General features: G+C 27.3%; 1 long non-coding RNA gene across 2 annotated transcripts; it reads right to left on the bottom strand.

Annotated features, from left to right (window-relative positions):
- Positions 1-2,211: 2,211 nt before the first annotated feature.
- LOC130962094 (uncharacterized) lies at positions 2,212-9,262 on the bottom strand. Of its 2 annotated transcripts, XR_009079719.1 has the most exons (4): positions 8,975-9,262; positions 7,697-7,791; positions 7,041-7,097; positions 2,212-3,456 (listed from the first exon to the last, which is right to left on the bottom strand). It is a non-coding gene; the product is annotated as an uncharacterized LOC130962094 (long non-coding RNA). The 2 variants fall into 2 exon arrangements; XR_009079718.1 differs by lacking the exon at positions 2,212-3,456 and having other exon boundaries at positions 6,663-7,097.
- Positions 9,263-12,654: the final 3,392 nt, after the last annotated feature.

The raw sequence follows: 12,654 nt of genomic DNA on the forward strand, positions 1-12,654 counted from the left end.
CTTTTACCAATTCGAAAAATTTAGTAGATAGAAAATTCTCATACTTAGAGATAGTTAGAATAGAGCCTGACTTTTTAAAAAACTTCAATATACACTAAAAAAAATTGCCTTAAATTTTGCACGCAACGAACATTAAAAATCTTATTATTTATTGTTGGCACAGTGGAACATCCTCCTTAAGAACCTTAAGATAAGAGTCTTTTCATGTGATATGAAATATAGAAATGTTTTTATAAATAATATCTACAAAAAATTTAAAATTATAAAAAATATAAAGTAAAATATATTTTTTTATGATTTTAAATTTTTTTAGGGATTATTTGCGAAAACATTTTCATGTTTCTTTATCATATGGATTATTTTATTTTAACGCTCTTAAAGTGAATATTTTCTATTACGCCGAAATATATAACTAGATCTTTTTGTATTCTGACATCAAGAGACATAATAAATATTTTTTTACTGCATGTTGAAGTTTTCTAAAAAGTCATACTCTATTCTAACTATCCCTTAAACACTTTTTCGACATTCCATGCTCTTTTGACAAAATTTTCATATGATGATTTAGTAGTTTTGTATTAAATATTAAACAAATAAAGTATCTATTAAAACAACTTGTTAGAGTTAGGATTTTTTGAAAACTATGATATCAATTTGATTTAAAATGAAACATGAAAATTGATATCCCGGTTTTCATTTTAAATCAAATTGATATCGATTCTCATTTTTCATTCTAAATCAAATTGATATCATAGTTTTTAGAAAATTCTAACTCGAACAAATTGCTTTCTTAGATATTTTGCTTGTTTAATATTTAATACAAAACTAACAAATCATCATATTAAAAATTTGTCAAAAAAAATATGGTGTCAAAAAAAAGTGTTAAAAGAATATTTAGAATGGAGTATGATTTTTTTAGAAAACTTTAAAACTCAGTAAAAAATACAAAAAAAATCTCATTAATCATCGGCGAAATAAAAACATTCACTCTAAAAGCGTTAAAATAAGATAATCGTTCTATATGATAAAAAAACATAAAAATGTTTCCACGAATAATCTCTAAAAAAATTTAAAATCATACAAAATATAAATTAAAAAATACTTTTTTATTTATATTTTTATGATTTTAAATTTTTTGTAAAGATTATTTATAAAAATATTTATATATTTCTTATTACATAAAAAATTTATCTTATTGTAGGGTTCTTAAGGTGGATGTTTCCACTATTTTAACAATAGATAACGAGATTTTTAGTGTTCGTTGCCATGCAAAAGTCAAGGCAAACCATTTTTTAAACTATGTTGTATTTTTTTGAAAAGACACTCTAATCTATCTATACCCAAGTATAACAATTCTCTATCTTCCAAGTTTTTACTATTTGAAAAAAAATAGTATCATGCCGCTAAACTAATAAAATAAATATGATAAATGAGTATTTCTTTTTTTAGATCTTGATTTATTTTTGAAATTCATATGTAAACAATTATTTTTTTTTTTTTTAAATAACAACTAAACAAAAAGAATACTATCTTCAACATTATGAAAACACTAACAGAAAAATTGAAAAATCTTTAATCAAATTTTCTTGAAAAACTTCATAAACTATTATTTCGTTATTCTATTCCTCTGCACCCATGATATGTCTTATTAGTATTAAAAAGTAGCTACTATACTTTCACTATTATTGCTATTTTGTTTAGTAAATTTAATTTATCATTTATTTTAAGATAAATTGGCAAAAATTTTAATAAAAATTGCTATCTAAATATCTCATCAATTTGCTATAGTTGTATACCTACCAAAGGTTCATTTTTCTTCCATCTTGGCCGACTCTTTTTCCCATTCGAAAGAAGACAAGCAGCTGAACTCAACATAACTATTAAAATATAGTTCCTTTTTCTTTATTCTAAAAAAGACAAAATAAATATTTAGCTATTGGTCTATTATATGTAATCCAATAGAAAATGGATTGCTTTTTCATTTCAAAATTTAAATTTGAAATTTCATGAGAAAATTACTCTGCATATGCACTTTTGTTAACAATGCAAGGATAATAATGTCTAGCTTTAGTGGTGTCCATATAATCAAAACCAATTGAAAAAAAGAAAAGCCCTAAATATTAAAAAGGGTTAGCACCAAATAATGCTACAACAGCCATAGATGCAATTGTGGAGGAAATAATTTATAAAATGAAGGTGAAATAGGACATATTATGCACCATCCAGTAATAATTAGAGAACTGAGAAGTAAATCACACTGATTATCAACTCGGCATGTTAATACGAAGGATATATACGAGATCACAGCTCTTCATCCAAATGGATAAGGCATGTACGTAACAAAGTCTAAAATATACATTATATAGAAACGATGAATTGCTAATTTAGTATTTTTCCATAATCTAATTAGAAGGAGACAATCTCTAATATGAGAATCTTAGCTCAAAATAATGGGATCATACAAAAGGTATACCATCTTAATAAAACAAATAGATATTGCTTATAAAACTTCAATATCTCAATTAAGCTAAGCACGTGTTTTTGCTTTGATCATTCAATACCCACTGAACTAATTTAGATGTCTACATGATCCGAAAAGTATAAATTAAAGAGTGTATATAAATGTTAGTAAGATTTTAAATCAACATAAAAGAGCCCAGGCAGAAAAAACAACAGCGATCAGTTCATGCGACAAAAGACAAAAATCCAATGCATTTTAAAACTTTGTTTCACTCTTTTGCCTACAATTTTTTCTCCTCGGCATTCTCTTGATAGGGTTTTTGGAGGATACAATAAAAAGGGAAAGGTTTTTATACGATAATTTCATTTATTTAAAAGATGAACTAAGTAAATAAATCAATAATGATATGATATATATCTAATCTTAAGGTTATCATTCAGTATTAGAGTGCATTCACAAAACAAAACAGAAAACAACTAGCAAAAAAAATATAAAAATTTATTTTTAAAAATGTTTGTTTTACATGTAGTGACCTGTTTTTCAGATTTCAATTTGTTAACTAAAAAATGTTTGCTTCTCAAAATGTGGAAAACAAAATCTATATAATTTTCAAGTTGTTATAGTTATTGAAAATATCACAAATCTTTTTAATCTCATGTCAAGTATATTTTTAAAGGACTAAATTTCTAATTTGAATCTTTAAGTAACTTAGTAATCCTCTTAAAACGAAAAACGCACAAAAAGGAACAAATCATAATAGAAAATTAGAGCAAACAAAGGCATAATTCAAAGCAAAGAAACCCAACAAATCACCACAGAAAATTCCCAAAATCAAATCCTTTTCCTCAAATCAAAATAAAAGATACATGACCTTACCCTAGTTCAAAAATGGTGATAATGATAAACAGGGAGAAAAAAGAACATAGAGAAGGGATTACCTGAAAGTGAAGATAGCACCAACGGTTGCTATTTCACTGCTTCTCAATATGAGTTCCCTTCAAAATGGTAAAAAGATTTCAACTTTAGAAATTTCAGAAAATGAATAATTAAATTCAATAGTTTCACATCTTTAGTAAAGAGAAAATAACAAAGTGTACCTTCATTCACATGGTAATTTCTACTAGAATTTACATCAATCTTTCCAAAAAAAAAATAACAATAAAATAAATTTATTAAATAAAATAGTAAAAAAATGAAATCACAATAACGTTTTAATATTATTAAAACATACAAAGAATTGAGAGGAAAAGAACGACGAAACAATAGTTCATAAAACTTTTCAAGAAAATCTGGGAAAAAATCTTCTAACTCACTAGTGTCTTACTAATGTCTAAGCCAACACTCTTTTTTTTGTTGTTGCTATTTAAAAAAATAAAATAATTGTTCACACGCATTAATTACAAAAAAAGACTCGTTAATCATACTTATTTTTTTTAGCATCAGCCGTATAACACCAGCAATTTCTTTCAAATCGTAATAACTTGAAAGGCAGAGAGAGTTAAAAAAAAATTTTAGAATCTGCCTTTTTTGAACATTTCAACAAAAAAAATTTTCATAACTTTTGCATAGCAACATACACAAAAAAATTCGTTATTTATTGTCGTAATAATAGAAACATTCACTTTAACATCGCTAAAAGAAGATAACTTTAAAATCATACAGATGTTTCTACAAATAATCACAACAAAAAATATCTATTGTTCGCTATATTTTCTCACTTTTCTTGTTTGTTCCTTAGTTATTTTTTTGCTTTTTATTTATTCTTTTCTTTTTACTTTCTCAATCTATTTATTCTCTCATCTAACTTTTTTTTTATTTTATAAGCTAAAGCCTATTTCATCAGTTATTAGTTAGTGTGAAAACGTGATTTTGGTGTGTCTTGAGTTTTTTTAGCATTTCACTGTGCCACAGTTAGCATTTAACTTCTCTTCCTTGTTGAATGAGAAAAATTGAATATGTTGATTAGATTTTATAATTTACTACCCGTGCGTTTTTTTTTTTGTTTTTTCTATTGTGCACATACTTTTATTTTTAAACTGCAAAATCAGTAATGTGATACTATTAAGACCCATTGATTCATTGTTGCAATTGGATCTTGTTATTCAAATTTCATTGATTTCAATAATTTTGCTACTTTTACAACTACATCTTGAATTAGTAATAAAATTGTTAGTTAACTTTGTGAGATGTCTCCAATAATCAGTTTCGTTTTCATGTTGATGTTGCTGGTTCAAGATATTTAGCCAATTTCATGATATATTAATTGCATGAAATAGATATCACTTTCTCATAAACTTCACTAAGCTTCAGCCACTTCCTCCTTCACTAACACGAAATTCTCATTCTACTCTCTCTGGAATATTGTTATTATTATCATTATTTCTATAACATATTATCACCGTCTTAATCGCTGTATATTCTCTATTCATTTAAGATTGATTTTTATTTGGCTGCTTTAAAAATTAATTCTAAGTACTATTGTCAAACTTTTATTTTAATATTTTTTCAGTAGTAATATTCTTATATTTTTATATATAAATTACTTGCAGGAATTGTTGTTTCCAATGAAAAAAGAGAGTTCAATTTCGCTAGGAGCTTTTGTTATATAATTTAACATTAGAAATGGGTTTCAAATTCCAAACTCCCATTAAGAAGTACATTTACAAAGTTGATTGTAAATATCAAGATCTGATGAAATCATGTCAATAAAGTTTTATCTTTGAAAATGAAAACATAATGAAAGGAAAACGGACAATAAGAGACGCATGTTCCGGGAGGATTTGTTTATGATAACTTCACATCTTTGACGAATGAAATATAGTAACAAATCATATAAAGCTATGTTCATTGATTTGTATACGAGGTCATCATAAGCAAATTCACATAGAACATTTGTCTCTCAATATTCATTTCCTTTCATTATATTTTCGCTTTTAAACATAAAACTCTTAATATAATTACATCAGATGTTAATATTTGGAGTTGACTTTGTAAATCTACTTCTCCTTTGTAATAGTTTAAAATTCAAAATCATGTTAAACTATAGAACAAAAATTTCTCCCAAAACTCAAACCTCTTATTTATGGAAACAAGCAAATAATCTATATATAAAACTATAAAAACATAAAATAAAAGCTTGAAAATAGCACGTACAATCAACATCCATAACAACCAATAAAAAATAATCACAAGAAATAAATAATATACAACTATCAAAACAGTGATAACTTGATACAAAAATAACAACAATAATGTTCTACAAAAAGAATAAAGAGAGTTTTGAGTTGGAGAGGGAGGAAAAAGCTGAAACATGTTTACTTGAACCAGCAGCATCAACATAAATACAGGATGAAACTGATTATTATAGCAAAGTCAATTAACAACAGTTGCATCACTAATTTAAGATATAGTTGCAAAAAGTGCAAAACCCTCTAAACCATTTAAATTTGAATAATAAGATTCAATTGCACAAGTGAACCAATAGGTCTAAGTAGTATTGTAATACTAGATTTGTAGTGTAAAAATATAAGCATAGGCACAATACAAAAAAAAAAAACTACACACGTCGAATTAATATAAACAATTTTCTACTCATACAACATAGCAAAATCAAAAACCAAAACATCAAGTCATTTACCAAAAAAAATAAAAACATAAATAGTCAAATGCTAATTATGGCATAATCAAATACTAAAAAGCTCAAGCCTTGCCAAAACCACGTTTTTAAACTAATAATGATGAAATGAATACTTAACTTAAAAAAATTAAAATAAATGATAGAAGATGAGAGACTAAAAACTTCAAAGAAAGTATGAAAGAATAAATAAATAGGAAAAAACAACAAAGGAACAATCCAAAATAGAGAGAACAGTAGATTTTTTTATTTTAAATTTTTTGTAGGGTTTATTTATGGAATCATCCATATGTTTCATATCACATGTAAATGTTATCTTATTTTAAAGTTCTTAAAGTAGAAGCTTCTACTAGGCCAATAATTAATAACGAGATTCTTGGTATCAGTGATTTAATTTTCTAAATCGAACTATATGCAAGTATAAAAGTTCTCTATCTTCCGAGTTTTTACAATTTGAAAGAAATGGTAATAAAGTAAGTGTAATTAATGAGTCTTTCTTTTATTAGATTTTGATTTATTTTTTGAAATTCATCTAAGATCAATTATTTTATATTTTTAAACAACATCAGCTACTCAAAGAATTGAAAATCTTTGGTCAAGATTTTCTTAAAAGGTTTCATAAACTATTGTTTCGTCATTGTGTTCCTCTCCATCCCTTAAATGTCTAATTAATATTAAAAGCCAAAGGTTGATATGGTACTTATATTATTATTGCTATTTTATTTAGTAAAATTAATTTATCTTTTTTCCAGGATAATTTGGCTTAGATTCTAGTTATGGTTGCTATCTAAATATCTCACCAATTTGCAAGATATTAAGTGTGATGCTGTTTTACATCAACATTTTAAGAAAGACCTCCACAACTTAAGATATGCATACACCTTTAATAAATAAATATGGCTCATAGGAAGATATGCAAAGAGATCATAACCAGATAAACCAAACCTGGAAGAGAACATAAAAGAAGCGTGTCTTCAGATTGGCATTGTTTTCAGTTACAGGCTGCACAGACGTTAAAACTTAATTAATTATTAATTACTCAAATCAAGTAAATAATTTCAGCTCCCTAAATTCATTCTCTCCAATAAACAAAAGAGTACTACAAAGTCTAATTCATAGTTTCCAAATCTAGATGCAGCAACATTTAGTCATCAAGAAAAAGCAAATTAAACCATTCTGCTTTTAGATCATTCATTAGTTCTGATTAAGAAAGGTATCCAAACAGCCAGAACTTGTACCTACAATGATGCGTGGATACAAAAAGGGTATCAATTTCTAAAGTTTACATGTTTACTCAATGAATCGATTTTGAGTTGAATTTCACTATTTATGTTTACCTATGTTCCACAATTTGAATCCACAAATAAAGATCTATTTTGCATATTCCAATTATCGAAAATCAATTCTTCTAGGTTGTTGATATTAGATAAAATTACTAAACAAACATATACCTTTAAGGAATCATGGACAATCCTAATCAGAAAAGATTGCTTTCAACCCGTTCTTTCTTATTTCAAACACATAAAAACACAAAGAATTAGTCTTCATCTCAAGGCATTGATCTTACCAAAGCAGTTCACACACAGATCATCTATACTTACCGAAAATTAACGTAACCTCAACCAGGCGATCAGCGAGTGGTCAGCGAGTGGTCAAGTATTTGTATTATGAAGATCTTCAACAGCAGTCATATAACCTAATGCATAACATCCACATTTTTATTATTACATTCTAGTTTTAAATAATTATAATCATCATAAAATCTCTCACTGATCGAATGAAAATCCTACCTATTAACTAAATCTTTATTATTTTAAAAAAAATTATATTAGTCAACACCATGTGCAAAATAATTCTTTGTATTTTTTTTTTTAAGGTATTTATACAATATCCTTCTAAATCGACAATTAAAATATATATTTTATAGCCCCAAAACTAGTCTTTTCTGGTTCCAATTCAATGTATAAAATATAATTTGATATAACTACATAATATTTGTACCCCATGTGATGTAAAGGACAAAATAACTAAATAAATAAAATAATTCATAAAATTATAACTTGGTATAACTACTCGGAAGAATATTTAACAATATCGCGTACTAAATACATCAATGGTAATGCTTTCACTAATGAGGATAAAAAATGAAATAAAAAACATAATAATTTAACCTATACATAAAAAAGTATAAATCCATTAAAATTTTCAAAAATTAATTTAAAAAACTATATCAAAGCAAAATCACAAGGAAATTTAGAATACATTGTAGAAGCAATAAAATAAGAATACTAGAAGTTAGATATAACTCAGCTATTCACTTGAAATTAAGTAGAGTGCAAAAACTAGATAAGAGAAAATAATGGTTGAAAAATCAGAGGTCATTCTGTTGAGCTCGACGACATTATAGTGAAGGCACAAACTTGCCCTAGTATAACTAGAAATTTGCTTTCATTGGGAAAATTTTAGAATACTTACCCGAGGGACTGAAGTAAAAATAAAGAGAAAAGAATGTAAAACATACCGTTGGGTCGCTAATTCAACGGATTGAAAAAATAATTAATATCTTACCAGTAAAAATTAAAAAATACATATTGTCACTTTAACAACAACATTCTCGATTTCTAAAATAAAATACAAAAATAAAATAATAACCGTTGGACAATATAGAACAACATCAATATAGAAGTGCACCAACACTACAAATCAGAACCTGAATTCATAGAGCCTATGCACTATTCTACAATATAAATTTACAGCAACATAAAAACAGCATCAACAATTTCAAAACAGCAGCTCAATTCACCATAACCATGTAAAAACAACAAATCAACAGGTTATAATCAAATAACTGAATAAATATAAAAAATTAAAAGTTTTACCTCATGATGTGAAGGCAGAATGCAAGGGGAGAAGAGGGAGACCAAGCACCACGATGCATGGAAGCGAGAGTAAGGCAGAAAATTCTTATGCTTGGTATAGTTAGATTAGAGTCTGGCTTTTTAGAAATCTTTAACACGCGATTTAAAAAAAAAGATTTGTCATGACTTTTCTATGCCAACGCACACCAATAATCTGATTATCTATTGTTGACATAATAGAAACATTATGGTTAAAATAAGATAACCATTCCATTGATAAAAAACATATGGATATTTTTATAAATAATCTCTACAAATAATTCTTAATTATGGTGTAGACAAACACTAAAAAGCTCGAAACACACCAAAACCACATTTTCAAACTAACAAGGATGAAATGAATAGTTAACTTAGAAAATTAAAATAAATGATAGAAGAATATATGTTAAAAATCTCAGAGAAAGTAATGATCGAACTACAAAAAAAAATAAATAAAAAAGGAAAAAAGAACAAAGGAACAATCCAAAAACGTGAAAAAAAAAAAAACAAAACAAAAAGAACAATAGATATTTTATAATTTATATTTTTTATTTTAAATTTTTCCTATAAATTATTTATTGAAACATCCATATGTTTCTTATCATATGGAAAAATTATCCTATTTTAACTTTAAAATGAATGTTTCTATTAGGCAAAAAATAAATAACAAGATTGTTGGTGTGCAAGAGCATGCAAAAGCCATAGCAAATACTTTTTAAACTGCATGTTTTAGTTTTCTCAAAAAATAGACTCTGATCCAACTATACTCAAGTAAAATTATCTACCTTCCGATTTCTTCAATTGACTTCTTCGCTTTACTCACTCATGTGTTCGGAGAGTGAAAATTCATGCTTTGGTAGTGCATGAGTTGAGATTTGATTTCAGGAGAAGCAAAATCGGCAATGAGAGAGAGAGGGAGAATGATAAATTTGAAATTTGAAAGATAGAGAGAGAAGCAAAAAAACCAATTCTTGCCGGAACACTGTTACCAGGTATATAATAACTCTCTGTTCAGTTCAGTGCAGCTTGGGTTTATCGTTGAAGCTAGAATACAATCGGACCAGACACGTGTCGCGCATCGGGAGGCCAAGCACAGGCACAGTTGGCGATCTCCTCCTTATAGTATCAACCAATCAGAATTGTCCACATGGCTTCTCAACAAATTCGTCCTCTCCCTTTAACCAAAAAAAAAATAATATTATAATAGTGAAGTTTGGTTTTACAAACATTTTTCTTTTAAAAACACAAACAAAAATTAAAAAAGTTACTTGTACTTGTGTTTGTCATTTTTAAAAGAATTTAAGGTGATATTTTTTAAAATTTACTTATATTTATTAAAATTTTAAAAATTAATATAATTTTATACATTAATTTATTATATTTATATTTATTGTAATTTAAAAAATAAAAATTAATTTGCTAAACACAATTTTTGATACTTTTATTTATTAAAATTTATTTTTAATTTGATTTACTAAATGTATTTATATTTTTAAAAACGGCTTATTATGAGCTACTATTACCTCAAGTACTTTCATTTGCTTAATTCGTTGGAGAAAAGCTTATGATCACATCAAGGTTAGGTTATGGAAAGTGCTTTTTTTTTTTTGGGTCAAGGGTAATGGAAAGTGCTGAATAATCCAAAAAGCCATAGAGTTTTAATTTTCTGCAATAGAAGACTAGGCTTTATATTACCAAAAAAAAAAAAAAAAGAAGACTAGGCTTTCTGCACACTTTTTAATTTGTATATGGTTTTAGATTTAGTGATTTTCAGAATAATAGTGTAATATCGTCATTAATATATGATGTTTAGAAATTGTCTTTAGCATAGTGTATTTTTAAAAGAAAAAAAAAAACAATTCACGTCGACGACGACGAATTGTATTTTTAACATTTTAAAAATAAAAAAAATAATTTGCTGTTGCCAAATTCGTCTTTGAAATTAAAAAAAAAATAAAAAATAGAATTCGTCGTCCATAAATTCACTTTGTAAAAAATTAAAAAATAAAATTTGACAATTTACTTCTACGAATTCACTTTTTGAAAATTTAAATTAAAAATTTATATTTTATCCCAAAAATTTTATTATTTTTATATTTAAAAAAAATTCTGCTAGAAAGACAACGAAAAATTTTGATAATGTATATAATATATATAATGAGTTTTAAATTTGGTCTAATACAACAAAAAAATTAACCATCCCAACTCGAATTTACCAATGGAATTTATCCAAACATCCTCTCTCCCAAATGTCTCCATCCTCATCAATCATTCTTCCGGCATTCAAACAACCATCTACATAGTTATAGTGAAATGACCATCCACGTAAAACAGCCCATTTTTGAAGTAAGCTAAGTTTGCATGTACAATAATTAGAGTATTATGAACTAAACTAATTGCTTGCACAATTATTGTTGTGCTATTTTACGTCGATCTTTGACCTATACCTATGTAGGGGGAGGCAACGTCGTTGAAGGCAGCGGCAGCCATGGCGGTCTTGGGCTGCACGACGGACGCAACGTATGCGAAGGGAGTGTCTCTATTTACGATCTTGTGAGGCGTGATGGATGTATGAAAATAACACACTTGTGTGTCCCCTATATGTCACGAATGACGACGTTGAGAGGGAGAAATCGCCGGTGCAGGGGAGGGGCTACACGACTGGCGCGATGCGGGACTGCGGGAACGACGCAAACTGCACGACGGTATAGGGTGGTTTGTCCGACCTCTTCTGCGGCGGTTTTTTTGTAAATTAGATTCAAAGAATACTTAAGGATGTCAAGAAATTTATAATTATAAGTATAGAATATGTAACCACTTTTTTTAGTAGCTCTACTTTTAATGGTAGATAACTGTCTCATTTGTTTGGGGAGGTTGTTGAGATCTCTCTTATAAATGAATGAGAGACGGCAAGAGTTAGTTTATTGATTTGAATGGGTAGGACCAAGGCTAGTGTTGTTGAGTTCGACCTTCGCAATAAGTTCAGGTAAATATCGGTGAATCTTTTATATGTTGATTGAGCTTTACTTACTTTAAATTTAACTAAATTTTAAATCAGAATATAATAATATTATTTACTAATCATATAATATTGTCACAAGATATTACTGACAGATTATATTTTTCTGATGAAACGTCATTCATAAATTATATTTAAATTAAAAAAAGTTCACATGCATATAAAAGTAATGCAAATCTTTAGTCTAATAGTAATCTTTGTCTTGTAAAAGTATTGCGTGAATTTATAATGTGAGTATATGATATTGGAAAGTTTTTAAATGGTCCAGAGCACTTTTTTGGAACTCTCATGGTCCATGTAAAGTGTCCATTGGATTTAATAATTAATTAAACAAAGGGTTGTGATTTTCTATGTAACATGTGTTTATAATGGAAAGCATTGTGAGGTGTGTATCAAATTTCCACGAGGTATGATTTATGGAAATTACATCCTGCTACCTCTTGAGTCTTGACGCAAGCTTCTCTTGTTGGTGGCGTGGCTTGGTGGCTTAGTCGTTGGTATTTTGGATGGCTTACCTTATGTTTTCGATTTTTTTTTGTCATGACCTTTTATTTTGGTTTGACTGATTTTTTTATTGAACGGTTAATAGACCTTTTTGGTACATGATTTTTCTTATATTAATTTAAGGATAATGAATAATTTT

Source organism: Arachis stenosperma, chromosome 2 (genome assembly GCF_014773155.1).
Source record: "Arachis stenosperma cultivar V10309 chromosome 2, arast.V10309.gnm1.PFL2, whole genome shotgun sequence".
Lineage (NCBI taxonomy): Eukaryota > Viridiplantae > Streptophyta > Magnoliopsida > Fabales > Fabaceae > Arachis > Arachis stenosperma.